We start from the raw sequence: 12,180 nt of genomic DNA on the forward strand, positions 1-12,180 counted from the left end.
GCTCCACCATTTCATGTGAGTCGCTATAGTTAACATGAGAATGATCGTGCCTTGATAGTAGTGTTTGCATGATGACGATCGCTCGTACATTGATTACTCCAGATCCACAGCAACTAAGGCCTGGGTTGTTTTTTTCCTTTTTTCATTTCTTTTTTATGTCATTCAAGATAGAGCCTGGACACGAAAACCCAAACAACTTAATCCACTCTTAACCCTAGTCCCCTAACAGCGCGATTGTAACCGTATGGTTTGGATCGACTTGGTAATCCTCGGGTCACCAATTCCAATCCCTTTCTATCCAACAAATTTCTTTGCTTCTTTCAAATTAGCCTTCACGTTGATCACATTCCTGGGATTTTGTTTTTTGAAAACTATCTGGAATTGAAAATGTTTTGAAAACGAATGAGGGTGATTATAGACTTTAGAACTAAGCACTAAATTGCATGGAATTCTTTGATAATTGGAGAGAGAGAGTCGCGAGTGTATAGAGATTGGAATCATATAAATGTCAGCGTGGCTTGTGATGGATGAGAAATTGAACTGGAATGAACGTGTTAATTATATCGAAGAAAAAACAAACAACGCTTGAAACCGATACTGTATACTGTTCTTGATAGCTGAATATCTCTAAATGTTAAACCAGACATATGCTTGCCAGTTTTTATATATCTAGTAATATCTGTCGCGTTTGGTCTATGGTTGGTCTTACAAGTGGGTTAGGGGAAAACAGCAAGAACCAAGTGATAGGTCTATAGTGATAGGATAGTAAAAACCGACGGGAGAGATATAAATAAGATTATAATGTGTTTTTTATAGCTTTCTGGTTTTCAATATTTCATTTTTACAATATGATGAATCTCTGGAATACTCCTTTAAGGCTAAATTCACGATGACGTCATGCTCCTATAGGTGAAAATCCAAATATGAAGCTTAATCCATAGTTTGATAACTTCACACCCCAAGTCACTCAAGATAGATCCTTGGTAAGAATATCAAACAATCATTGATCCTATTCTCAGCTCCAGTCCATTAACATTAATTAAGAGTGTAGCCAAAATCCATAACTGTAGTTTGTATGATAGGCTAATATATCCCATATCTTGATTTTCAGAAGAATAGTTTGTGGTACCTTAAAGCTACCCTCTACAATTCTCTAAATTAATTTACACATTCGTATTTAAAGGTCGTCAGAATTGGACCTAAAAGTTTATTATTTCTGTTTTTGTTTTGTTTTTAAAGTATATCTCGATATGGATGGGAGGAGCTGGTATTTAATGTTATTCCCGGACATAGAGGAGTGTTCATGTTGGACAATTAGAAAATCTCAGTGTTGAAGAATGTTGAGTGAGTGGCAGTGAGATGCTGACGTTGAAGATTAAGTACGAGTGACCATTTCTTTGACATTCTAGCATATTTGGAGGCAATACAGGTGACATTTTAATACTTGAATTTAGAAATGGAATTCTTTCAATTTAGTCCCAGAAAAAATGTATGTCGAATTAACTATAAATATTCAGTTCGCTTCAGATAACTTTAATTTTCTTCATCCACTTTTAACAATTCCCCAAAAAGTGGGGCTTATTTGTGAAGTCAGTTAGAGCTTTCAGAGTACTTATGTCAGTTGCTTCCCCTTGAAAAATATCAACATAAGATAACATTTCTTATTTATTCCAAAGAATATACAATAGCTTAATAGCGAAAACATGTATCTACCTTATATGATAATTTACATCATATTAAGAAGATTTAACTTTTAGCAAGATAATAACCAAAACAAGGAAACTGACGTCATAACTGATTAACTTCTTAACCCTTTCCATAATATAGATATCGAATTTCGTGACTATACCGAAATATATTCATACTAGGTAAGATCACTCTCTGTTAATATAACATAAGATTAGCATAATAAAGCACTATTGAGAGTGCATATACAAAAAAAAAAGGTAGGCGTGATTTTTAAAGGTCGTCAGAATTGGACCTAAAGGTTTACTATTTCTGTTTTTATTAAGTATATTTCGGTAGATTTGACTTTTAGCAAGATAATAACTAAAACAAGGAAAATGACGTCATAACTGATTAACTTCTTAACCCTTTCCATAATATATATCGAATTTCGTGACTATACCGAAATATATTCATACTAGGTAAGATCACTCTCTATATGTTAATATAACATAAGATTAGCATAATAAAGCATTATTGAGAGTGCATATACAAAAAAAGGTAGGCGTGATTTCAGAAGGCCTTCAAAGGCACTTATAGGAATGAATTCGTTCAATCAGCAACATAGAAGGTGAAGGTTTCGTTCAAAGTAATAAACAGAAAGATAAAAGAAAAGAAAACAGATTAATTTGCTTTATTCAACGGATATATTTCTTTTACTTAACCTTCTCCCAAAAGAAGGTCGAGTTATAAAAGGTGTTTGTTGCCATCAAGTGAAAACTATAGTTCAATTCAGGTAACCTATAACTATCGACGCTCTTAGCTGAACAAAAGGCAACACAGAATAACACATTTCATAATACCAGAAGCCAACTATCTTGAATTACTGCATATTCATATAAGCTTATATATATTGCATATTCATATAAGCTTATATATAATGCATATTCATATAAGCTTATATATATATATATATATATATATTATGCATATTCATTTAAGCTTATATATATATAATGCATATTCAAGTAAGCCTATATATAATGCATATTCATATGTTCTACAGCGAGTGGCGACGGTTTCATAATGTTAATACAAAATCTATACTGTCCTCTCATATTATGCTTCAAAGCACTCGTACTGATAGTATGAACAGTTCCTAACCCAAGTCTGATATAAATAGTGTATTCATTATTTCTAATACTGTCAGTACGTGTGCTTTGAAAAAACATAACGTGCAGTTCATGAAAAACAATGTCCCAGCTTGCTAAACTTCTCTTTGAAATGGATCAACATTAATGAAATATGATATTTTTTAACGAAAATATAAAACTTAATATAAAATCTGGTAGAGAGAGGGAGACATAGAGTCACGGAAAATAACTGCATCATGTGAACTATAGGCAAAAAAATGTGTATTTGCGTATTTTTTTCCAAGCCGAACAGAAGACTTCTGTAATACATTAGCTGTATGATTCTGTGGAGAATAACAGTATTGTTTTATTGAAGAAAGGAAGACAAGGTCCAATGGAGTATTTTAACAGTTCCGTTCGAACTCGGGAAGAAACCGTATATTAAGCTGATGACGTCAATAACAAAGGTCTCCATATGCTGAGAGGTAAATGAAAACCACTGGGTGCCGTTAACATGCTAAAATCCATACCTAACAGTGTGGCCAATTTCAGAAGAATGTTGACTTGTTCGGATTCTATAGATAATGGGTCTTGACAATTTTTCATTTTGCAAGTAAATTGACAGATTACAAACTTTCCATGCAGATATTTTAAGAAATTTAAGAATTTAATTTAAAATATTCCATAAATACCCACTCAGAAGATTCCAAATTTGATCCATTGAAAAATATTCATCAATTAATCAATAGTTGCAATTAATCGATTGATGAGTTAATCACAAAATGATGAACTACTTAACAATAAAGAAACAACAACAACTTTTTGGTCAAAACATGTAAACATAATAAATGGCAATTTTTTCATCGTTACGTTCAAAATTGCTAATATGTCTAAGGTTCACCATAAACAGGACTTACATTGCCATGTATTTCGACTAACTTTATGTCCCTATCCATGTTCCTTATACTTTCCCCTAGTTAACGCTACCTATACCCTTCTATTATAGTTTTACATCCCTATGGTAAAGGTCAATGTGTATGCTTGTGTGAGAGGATCCCCCCCCCCCCCTTAACAGCAAAATATGTCCCCATGAGACAATATCTTATATTGCAAACAAATTTTTGATTTTTAAAAGTGCTCTAAAGAAAAATTCTTTACTTTTTCTTTTTTCTTTCTTTCTTTGTTTTTTAGGGAACACTTGATTAATTTTTCTATAAGTTAATATCTCCGGTTATTTTAATTTTTCCCAACGGATTGCCTGATCTGAAAACATCAAGCAAACAGTCATTATATATATTTCAAACCATCACCATAGAAGGTCGAGATTATTTCTAGTCGATCGGAAGAGAGCACAGATATGTTTTTTATGTTTTGTTTTACTTACTAAGCTCTTTTTTATCCGTTTTTACTCGGAAAAACCTCTTACCATTGAAGGACAATTTTTGTCTCTTCATATCTAAAATCTAGGGAAATGACTTACTTTTGACCTTGACTTTCCATAAAGTCAATAAATAAATGCCGCATGATGGGATATGCCAAGTCACTAGAGGATTTTCACCTACTTCCGCGCGACATGGAAGTGCGCATGTCCCAATGCTGTGTAAAAATGGAACGTGAAACACAACTACATAATGACTAATAACACCGTGCACAACTTCTTAGAAAGCTTTCTGTTTTTTTATTTCACCTTCTTCAGCCGAATATTTATAAAAAAAAAACAGGTTATATATGATGAATAAAAGAATAATGGCATATGAAGTATATTGAAACAGATATAAAGAGCTTAAGCCAACAAAGCAGGTAAGAATAGAAGACATCAACATTATAAGACTGCATATATATTGCTTGAGTTTACTACGATGCGCATATATATATATATATATATATATATATATTGTGTACATAAGGTTGTTTGTTTTTACACTGCTTTTCACACCTATTGAAAGTGTTACCTTATTAAATGCAATTTCAAAACAACCACCCCTTGCCACAAGATCAGCGGGGAAATTTGTGCATGAACAAGCATAAACGAGGTTTACAACTTTTCGCTGTAAAATTCAACATATTATCTGTTCTTAAGATTAAAATTTAATCTAATAAAGGGAGCTGTCCAAGCTGGTTAAATTGGTCACTTATGACAAAAGGTTGAAGTGAAGGGTTAGCCAAGCAGACGGAATTTCCGAAATTATGAATTACTTACAAAAGGTTACGCGCGTAACAAAGGTGGAATATTTTTGTGATGAAAACGTTAAAACGACATCGAAACGTCTCATATACATTTCACAACTTAATATATATTTAGACAATATTGTAAGGGGTCAGTTAAGTTTTCCAAAAAGGTATTAATTATGAATTAAATTGAATAAATTGTATCTTAGAATCATCCCTGCAAAGCTCCTACATTTGGCATTTTGACATTAAGTGGCAATTACAAGCTTAATAAGTACGGTATAAACTAAACTATGCCGGAAAGGGCTCTGCCTTAGGCTTGAAGCAGGAAATAAGTCGCATAAATTACAATTTCATACTTAAAAAATGTCTTCTTTGTCAGTGGTCATCACCTACCCTTGATTGACATAACGTTTCCTTGTTTGATAATACCCTTGATGAACTAAAAGTCGTTTGATAGTTATACCCTTACTTAAAAAGAAAGCTTTTTCGTTTGGTTATAATGCCCTTTATTAACATAAATCTCTTGGCGTTCTAATACTCTTCATAATTAAGATTAATCTTCTAAATATCAGTTTGATAAAGGAGACTCCAAAAGGATATGAAATTTGAAGGGAAAACAACAACAATAGCAGACGGAAGTTGGTCTGATAAAGTCATTCGTATAGATTCGTTGCTAGCTCCGCCTTCAATCGTGATTGGGCATGCTGTCGGCGTAAAATAATGATCCCTGAATAACCTATATTAGTCTGTTTTCTTTTACACGGCCGAGTAGGTTTAATGTAGTAGAAGATTTCATTACGACCTCACTATGATTTTTCTTCTTCGTCTTATATCCTCACAATTAGGTGAATTGCTTTGCATTTGTAAACTTTGCAGTCAAAGAGAGGATCTTTAAACAACCAAAATCCGTCTTTGACTGAAACAATGTTTGGATAACTGTTAGAATCGTTTGGCAGGATTCCGGATTTACTACGTCAACCATAAATTCCATCTTGTTAAGGAATAAACCTACTTTTTGACGGTAATTTTTGCTTCTTATTTGCTTAAACTTAGTAGCTTATTACTATACTAGAACTCATCATGTTTCACGTCTTTCACAACGTTTTGAATAAGTTCCTTCATGGAATTTAACTAATTATTCAAAATGTGTTAATGATAATTACTCACCATAATATCTATTGGAATTGTTTTCATGTTATTATAATATGTGTAGCTATAAGAACATAATTCATTCTCTATGTCCAGTTAACTATCTATAGTCTGATGTTGCCTATATACTAATGCGCAAGTGTAAATCTATATTCATATTTTCACCAATTTAACTTCCATATTGCAAGTATGATATTTGTCTTTCTTTGATCTATTTTACATATCAGCCTATACCGTACATGCAAACTAAACTTATTTGCAATCTTTTCGTATTCCGTAAGTTCTCACTTATAATTTGGATAAATGTGGAATGGTATAATAAAGACTGTTGGGTAAAGTTTTACCCAACCTGGACATTATTATTATCCAGTGCTGGTTGCGTACGCCACAATACCGTAATAGGGTAAAAAGGTGCCCAACTCACTAGTTGGTTGATATCCATTGAATATCATAAATATCCCTATTACCAGATATTTTGAAAGAAACCAAGTTAAATACATCCAATCTGTATTGAGAGTGTAAGGGGTTTCTGCTAAAGCTAAATTTGGTTTTAATCAAAGGGTGTTAATATTAACCACGATTAGAGATGCTTTTATATAACATAGGGGTATCTTTCCATGATAATGATTATATCTTGTAAATTTATAGCTTTTAGAATTGCATCAATGCAAAATAAATAGTCCATATCTGATATCTTTAGGAATTTGAACATATGTTAAGGTATTCCCAAATCCATATCCTACACAGTGGTAGCTTTGGAATTGTAGCTACTCAGTAGCGTAGCCACAGTGGGGGGGGAGGCAAAAGTGGGCCCTTCCCCGTACCAATATTTGTCTGCTCCTACACCCACCCGAAAAAAATTGCCAGACCGTTTTTGTTAATTGGTTATGCTTGCCCCTCTAGAAAACATCCCCCCCCCCTCCAAAAAAAAAAAAGTCTATAGCTACGCACGCTGCATAACCTTAAACATATTTCATATATATCCATTTGTTACAGCATTTAAATTTTGCATATCTGTAAAAGTTATTCTCTCTTATAGCTTAATCTACTGCTGTAGTATCCTATATAGCCATTGAAGTTTGAATGGTTCCTATTACCTTGCAGAACAAAAGTAGAATATATAAATATATAAAGGAGGGTACCACGGAGGATACTATACGTATGTGCCGTAGGGTAACGGTGTTAATGAAATAAAGCGATAATGAAATTATGAACACTATACTCTCCATAAGTCGTATTGTCCCCGCGTTCTGTCTCTCGGGTTGTCGGAATTTTTATCTTACTCACTTAAACCGAATTTTAAAACCGTATAAACTAATTATACGGTTTAATCTTCATTACGCCCGAGGGCAAAATAATGTGTTTTTGCATGGGAAAGTCGTAGCATAAAATTTGATTTATAAATGCTTGCATCAAATACGATTCACCGATATGTATCTTAAAGCATTTCACGACAATTCAACTGTTCTCAATATCCAGTGAATGAAAAGAATGGTTCCAAGTTTTCAGTTTGACGTTGTTTTTTTTTGCTTAAAGAAAACGGTGCAATTGTTTTGTGTCAAATATTGAATGAAACAACATACAAAGGTGAAAAAAAGTTGTAAGTTGTATGTTTGTTAAGCTTTCTTTCAGCAGAATCTTTGTTATATTGACTTATTGTACCGCAATAGTACTCTGCCTTTGTTCTGAGATTAAAGACACAGGCTACGTTTGAACAGATTAAAACAAACGTACATTAGGGAAACAGGATCCTTGATTAAAGCAGTATCCAGTGCTTGATTGCCAGTTTATGAATTTAAATGCAGACATTTAATATGGCAGTTTGAGAGGTATAGTATCCTGAACCTATTTTTGTAAAAACTGAAACCGGTAGTAGTAAGATTTAGTAGTGTAGTCTGTGTGTGTGTGGGTGTGTGCGTTTGTGTGTCTTTTCTTTTCATAGATTTAAGGAGCAGTTGTGGTGAAACAGATATATATTCAGAGACAGGAATGAAGGACAGCCATCTAGTCATGTCATGTCAGTTTCATTTTATTTCGGTTTATTTTATTTCGGTTCATTTGGTTGCTTGTCATTCCGTTTCCTTACCTTTCAAAGGTGTTTAGAAAATAAACATAACGTTCGTCGACACTTCACTACTCAATAAGAAAAATATTTTGCGGGACCGGAATTAGAAACTGGTTGTCTTTGTTTCGCTGTTCTTTACTTGAAGTTTTCATCCTTTATTTTAATCTGATTTTTATCTTAATTTATAATTATATTTTCCTGTTTAAGAAACCATGCAGTACTGTGTTTCTTTCTTTTTTTCTACTCTGCATAATTCTTCAAGCTGAATGAAACACGGAACGCTGCTGAAACACACATTTGAGAAGCAAAGTTATAAAACTGTTGAACCGTATATTTGATTTACATTATGATATTAAAAAGTAAACACATAAATATATACAACTGATCCTATTGAATTGCATCACCAGTTTATACTTATAGGGAAAAAGAGGTTGCGATAGCGTCATATAATTCAGAATTAATACCTTACGAATTTCCAATAGATTCGTGTAACTAAAGAAGTGTGTCTCGCAGCATCATGGAATTTACGTCAATATTATAGGAACCCCTGTCCCCATCCCGCTATGCCTTTCTTTCCTGTAAATTTATTTGTGACACGAAAAGAGATACGTTGGTCACTCGTAACATGGGTTTAGTACATTAACTAATGTAGATATTGAAGTATGGATAGTGAACTTGACACGTTTTATATCGTTAAAATTGTTTGTCTTCTTTCCTATCCACTCCCTCCTCTTCATCCACCCACCAACCCACCCATTAACCCACCAACCCACCCATCCACCCACCGGCCCTATCATCCACAAACACATTATTTTAGACAACACTAACAGGTCTTTGATGTAATTAGGAAACCTCTCTCCTCTGGATAACCATTGGGTAAATTTGAGAAATACCCGAGGCAACTTTGCGTCACTTTAATCTCAGACCGTGTCTGTTTTAACAACTCTTTAATGAAACACCACTTCAAAACATGTTAGTATTGAAGTAGTTCCGTTGTACTTCAAGGACAGTGTCAAACAGTTACCCCGAAAGAAAGAAAAACACATGAACAAAAAACATGCCAGTTCAAATAACTTTTAATGTATTTGCTTAGTGTTTTGAAATCTTTAAGTATTTGAAGGATCTGTTGTAACAGCTGTTGAATAAATTGAAGGTATGTATACTCTTAACCAGACGAGTGTTGTGAAGAGGGGGGAGAGGGGACCCCTCGCAAAGTAAGGAAAAACTGTTCTGGTACACAACTATCTGCGCGCTGTACCACTTTCTGTTGTCAAGGTCTTTTGATTGGTTTCAAGAGTGTTTATAGCCTACCAGGTATACGTTTGCGTGCGCACGTTACCCGATTATGTGCACTTCTTTTATAGTGACTCGTCGATAACGTGAAACTAGATAGAATCAAATATTTCCTTTTCATTCTTGACATAATGATATTGAGTTATAACATGTTGATGTTATTTCATACTGATACTGATGTTGAAGCATAACATATGTTGATTGTAACATCGACATTCTGATGTTCACTGACATACCGATATTTCTTCCTAACACTGGAAACAGATGGCGTTCCGTAGCCTGTGGTACGTTACAAGGATAAAAGGCTACCCGGAGAAGATAACAAAGTTAAAACAAAGCTTAATAATCCCGCACAAGTTAGAAGAAGGTTAAATTGAAAGCCACATCCCTATACTCTCCCGGCTCTCCCTATACATAAGGGGGAAAACAAGCCCATAAACAACATTTATGACATATATGAATTTTGAAGACAGAAATATCGTTTTGACGGGGAATTAAGCGGATTTCGGAGAACACCTCTTTAACCTTGAGCAAAATATGCAATTCGTACAATATAATTTTTTTACTATTTCATTAAATACAAAAACTTCATACCTAATACAATTCGGTTGCGATTTTCATATTTAAATAACAGAATCTTCACTAGTGGTCAAACATTGAATAAAATTTCTAAAGAGTTCTTATACAATGACCTCACGGGCATGTTTGTGACCAAATCAAGGTACATTGGATGTATAAATCTGCATTCTAAATTGAATCTCTTTCTGTTCCTCGCTTTGCTTTGGTTACATTTCAGATAGGAAACAAACATACATTTATGCAAAGTATAAGCCCTCTTCATTACAGTATATCCCGACAATGTTGCTCAGGGGTAAATAAGCCTATATACGGATTCTATTCTTAAGAAGAAGATTGTCATAAAACTGTCCTCAAGTAACCTTCTTATACCCTGGGATAGCTAACATTCTAGTTCACGACAACGTCGTGTTTCTTTTGGCTTAGTTTTTCTTATGAAACCCTTCATTTCAAGCCATACAGTTTTCTTGATTTTATTCAGATATTATACGACAGAAATTCAATAGCTTTGAATTGCATTTCGATAGAATAATTAACTGATATAGTTATTTATATCATACTTAATATAAGTACAGGGGCTCCCCGGCTACTACAAACTTCGAGTTAATATATATCCACGCATAGAAAGGTTATTTACTGTGCTTATACTAAATGCAGTATAGTAGTCACATTCTCTATTAGTTTTGGTGACCAGCGGTACATAAAAAATAATACCTAAATTTGGCATAAAAAATCGAAAGTATTAAGCGGGCGACATATGAATGGACATTGAACAGAAATGCAACTATTTATACGACATATATATATATGTCGTATAATTTACATTTGTTTAGTAGTTTTCAGTTTTTTATTTCGTTTTTTATTCTTGCCAAACACAATGTTACCAAATAGACTGCGACTACATAAAATACTCATTAAGGTAAGGAATTTGCAATTGCCCTAACAGTTATTATGAAATGCATGTACATAAGCTAAAGAATATGGGGGGGGGGGGACGTTACGAGCACAGTGGTTAAATATCATTGAACATATTGTGAGATAAATATTCGTTTTAAGCATGTGTTTCTTCTGATCTGTTATCTAAAACAGTGATATCTCAATGCACTAATGAAATATCTAGACTCGATAATATACTTGATTTCGGTCACGGACGTCGTGAGCCAGCTGAAGACCAGGGGACAATCATTTCATCTGGCCCCCTGTACGAAGTCTCCACTGTCAGTCATTGCACTTTCAAGGGCGTATGACGATTTTTTTCCTATGGCTTGAAGCCTTGTTCTGATTCATCCTTACTCATAACCAACCATAACATGCATTAATGTTTTTGTTGTTGTTATCACCGAAATGTGAGAATTTACTTTCCGCGTTAATTTAGATTTTTATTAGTCTATTTGATTTAAATTGCCCCTGTCCCCAAGTTGTCCCTTGGGCCCCGGGCTGTAGGCCCCCGGACTCCCACCTTCTCGTCAGGTTTGACTATATACTTTGGCCGCATTACAATTGCATTGAAAGGTTTGTTGTAATATTTACAGATGAAGACCCTTCGTTTCAATTACGAGTTATTTGTAGTAACTACCGTTCGGTTTGTCTTTGTTAAAGAGTTACTCATTCTATCCAATACCGGAAATGTTCCTGTCGCAGAACACATACTATGCCTTACTTTTTCATATGTCAATCTGTTTTCAGTTTTCTTGCTAAAATTTTACTACCTCTGTTAGGACAAAAGTGACATGTTTTCAGAGACATTGTCTTTCCTTTTGATTTTCCAATTGATTAATATACCAGCTGCTTGTGACGGACTTTAACACAAAATACAGCTTTGATTTGTGAAGTTTGTAGTTTATTATGTCAACGTACTCTTACATAATGATATTCATCCTATAAGGACATACGAGTTCTAGAAGCTTCCAGGAACATAAGTGAAAACGTTTTTTTTTTTCTTTTACATGTAATACTTGAACGAGGGCTTTTGGTCGAATTCTATTTGAGACAACAAGAAGACGCCGATATTCGACAATGCAAATTTGTCCTTGAATAAAGGCAAAACTAAAAACCATAGGCTACAAACTTGGCCTACTTGTTTTAGGCTATTTGCAAAATAAGTAGGCATTTTTAATCGGGCGTAAC

The sequence above is a fragment of the Apostichopus japonicus genome, chromosome 5, assembly GCF_037975245.1.
Source record: "Apostichopus japonicus isolate 1M-3 chromosome 5, ASM3797524v1, whole genome shotgun sequence".
NCBI lineage: Eukaryota > Metazoa > Echinodermata > Holothuroidea > Aspidochirotida > Stichopodidae > Apostichopus > Apostichopus japonicus.